The sequence below is a fragment of the Leucopleurus acutus genome (genome assembly GCF_964270905.1).
Source record: "Leucopleurus acutus genome assembly, chromosome: 8".
NCBI lineage: Eukaryota > Metazoa > Chordata > Mammalia > Artiodactyla > Delphinidae > Leucopleurus > Leucopleurus acutus.
This window is the reverse complement of record NC_139151.1, coordinates 31880078-31883529: the sequence shown is the minus strand read 5'-3', so window position 1 is coordinate 31883529 and position 3452 is coordinate 31880078. Positions and strand designations below refer to the sequence as shown.

The window sequence follows — 3452 nt, the reverse complement described above, 5'->3', positions numbered from 1 at the left end:
AAGGGAATCCTTGTGCTCTCTGGGTGAGAATGTAAATTGGTGCAGCCACTATGGAAAACAGTTTGGAGGTTCCTCAAGATAGACCTACTGTATGATACAGCAATCCACCCCTGGGTATTTATTCCAGCCCCCCCCCCCATGAAAACACTAAGTTGAAAAGATAGATATATATATATATACACACACACACACACACACACACTGCCATGTTCCGTCCAGCATTATGTACAACAGCCAAGATATGTAACCTAAGTGGCCTTTGATGAGTGAATGGATAAAGATGTGACACAGACACACACGCACACACACACACACAGTGGAATATTGCTCAGCCATTAAAAAAAAGAAATCTTGCCATTTGTGACAACAGGAATGGACCTTGAGTGCATTATGCTAAGTGAAATAAGTCAGAGGAAGAAAAATACTGTACGATGTCACTTTTATGTGGAATCAAAAGAAAAAACTGAGCTTACAGATAGGCGGCTGCCAAATGTGGAGAAGCTAGGGCGGGGAGGGGCAGGGGTGGTGGGTGAAAAGGATGAAGAGGACAAAAGGTACAAACTTTCAGTTATACAATAAATAAGTCAGGGGATGTAATGTACAGACTGGCGACTATAATTAATACTGTACTGCATATTTAAGTTACTAAGAGAGTGGCCGACCCGTCAGCAGCTGATGGCGGTCTCGAGGGGCAGCGCCATGCTGCTCCCTGCAAACTGGTCCCGCGGCCAGGCGGGTAGCTAGCCCGAGGGCGCGGCGCCATGAATCTGTACAGCCTCAGCGTCCCGTACAGAGGCGATGCCAAGGCGGTGCCGCTCAAAGCTGCGTACGACGTGTCCTCCTTCAGCTTCTTCCAGAGGTCCAGCGTTCAGGAATTCATGACCTTCACAAGTCAACTGACTGTAGAGCGCTCTTCAAAAGGCAGCAGAGCTTCTGTCAAAGAACATCTGTGCCATGTCTAAGTGAGAAGCGACAGTCTGGTGGGAGTGGTCATTGCTGACAGTGAATACCCATCCCGGGTGGCATTTACCTTGCTGGAGAAGGTACTAGACGAGTTCTCCAAGCAGGTCGAAAGGCCAGACTGGCCAGTTGGATCCCCCAATACCATCCAGTATGCAGGCCTGGACGGTCACCTCAGTAGATACCAGAACCTCCGAGAAGTTGACCCAATGACTAAAGTGCAGGCTGAACTAGATGAGACCAAAATCATCCTGCACAACACCGTGGAGTCTTTGTTAGAGCAAGGCGAGAAGCTAGATGACCTGGTGTCCAAATCCAAAGTGCTGGGAATACAGTCTAAAGCCTTCTATAAAATGGCCTGGAAACAAAACTCGTGCCGTGCAATCATGTGACAGCAGCTGGCAGAGGCCCCTGAGCTGGAACGTCACCGTCATTCACATCGCAACTGCAGCCCCCAGGAAGCAGAGCCGCTGTGGAACGACCCGAGTGGGACAGACTCAACTTTGGCTTTGGAGCTCCTGGGAGGAACCGAAGGGTGGAAGGGACCTGGTGGTGGGGAACATTCAAATTCACATGTCTAGTAATTTGAAGCCCCCTAAAAGTGTATTTTTGGGGCCAAATGAAACCATAAAGTTCAGTGACTCCTGTTTAAAAAAAAAAAGTTACTAACAGAATAAATCTTAAAAGTTCTCATCACAAGAAAGAAAAAAAATTTGTAACTGTGTAGTGTTGGATGTTAACTAGGCTTATCATTTTGCCAGTATACACGATTATCAAATCATTATGCTGTATGCCTGAAACTAATATAAAGTTTCACATCAATTATACCTCAATAAATAAAAGGAATGACCTTTGCCTCTTTTAAAATTAAGTTTTATACACTATGCTTATGTAATAAAACAGATTCCATAGTCCTTCTCCTACCAATTTTGTCACTTAAAAACATGCTCAAGGGCTTCCCTGTGGCGCAGTGGTTGAGAGTCCACCTACTGATGCAGGGGACACGGGTTCGTGCCCCGGTCCGGGAAGATCCCACATGCCGCAGAGCGGCTGGGCCCGTGAGCCATGGCCGCTGAGCCTGCGTGTCCGGAGCCTGTGCTCCGCAGCGGGAGAGGCCACAGCAGTGGGAGGCCCGCGTACCGCAAAACAAAAAACATGCTCAAGATTATAAGATAATTCAGTAAAGAGACTTTTTTTGGTGGGGGAGGTTTCTTGTAAATTCAAGTCAGGAAAAGCTACGAATGAGGGCAGAAATCAGTTGTGATAAATTAAAGGAATAACTAGTACCTACCAGCCATGAGTAAAAAGAAAAAAAACCCAGAGATAAGACACTGATAACACAAGCCAAATTATGACCATAAATAAAGTTTTCCTGGCACACAGCTACACTCATTCACTCAAATATTGTCTGTGTCTGCTGTGATGCCAGGACAGAATTGATTATAGTTGCTATGGAGACCATATGGGCCCCAAAGCCACAAGTATTTACCATGTGGCCCTTCACAGAAAAAGTTCACTGATTTCTGTCACAGGTTGTGGGTTTGTTTAATAAATGTTAATGGTTTGTAAAAGCTCCTTCCTGTAAGAATCAAACACATAAAAATTACATACCAGCAGCAGACTGTTCCCTAACAGAAGAATGTGTGGTTTCTCACACCATTACTGAAGTAACTGTATCCTAAGCAAACACTCACCCTGGCCATCAACTTTTTTCTCGGGAAAGTACCCATAGCACTTATAGCTTAGAGCAGTATAACTCCCCGGTATTCCTTTCAAGATAAACTAGTCGCAAAATATACTTCTAGGCCACACATGTAGTCACTTAAAACACCATTTATAAGCTTCCAGTTGTGGAGGTCATAAGTACGAATGGACGGCTCAGCTGGGTCTCTGCTCAGGGTCTCATGAAGGCTGAAATCAAGGTGTGGCTACGCTTGGCTCTTATCTGGAGGCTCTGGGAAAAAACCTGCTTCCAAGATCATTTAGGCTGCTAATAGTATCCAGGTCCTTGCATGAGGGTCCCATTTTCTTACTGTCTGTCAGCTGGGGCCACTCCATGCTCTTAAAGGCCACCTGTATTCATGTGGCCCCTCTGTCTTCAAAGCCAACAGCAGCATGTCCTTCTCACGCTTCAAATCTCTCCGCTTCCACTTCTGCCACCAGCCAGAGAAAACTCTTTGCTTTTAAAGGGCTCATATGATTATGCTAGGCCCACTCAATAGTTTATCTTAAGATCAACTGATTACTAACCTTAAGTACATCTGCAAAAACCCCTCTGCCAGGTAAGATAACATAATCACAGGAATGATGTCTCATATTCATGGGTGAGGGAATAAGACAAAGGGTGAGGGTCACTGGGGGGGTCATCTTAGAATTCCACCTCCCACACAGTGTTTTGGGTAAAGGTGATCCTGATTTGCAAATCTGGGAAAACTAAATTCCTAGCTGTTGAATGGGAGAAAGTGTCAGCAACCCCTCATTAAATTCAAAGG

At 45.5% G+C, this 3452-nt stretch overlaps 1 pseudogene across 1 annotated transcript; it reads left to right on the top strand.

Annotated features, from left to right (window-relative positions):
* The first annotated feature begins 297 nt into the window (after window positions 1–297).
* Window positions 298–1759, top strand: LOC309964717 (synaptobrevin homolog YKT6-like; annotated as a pseudogene). The gene has a single exon. The product of its transcript is annotated as a synaptobrevin homolog YKT6-like (transcript).
* Window positions 1760–3452: the final 1693 nt, after the last annotated feature.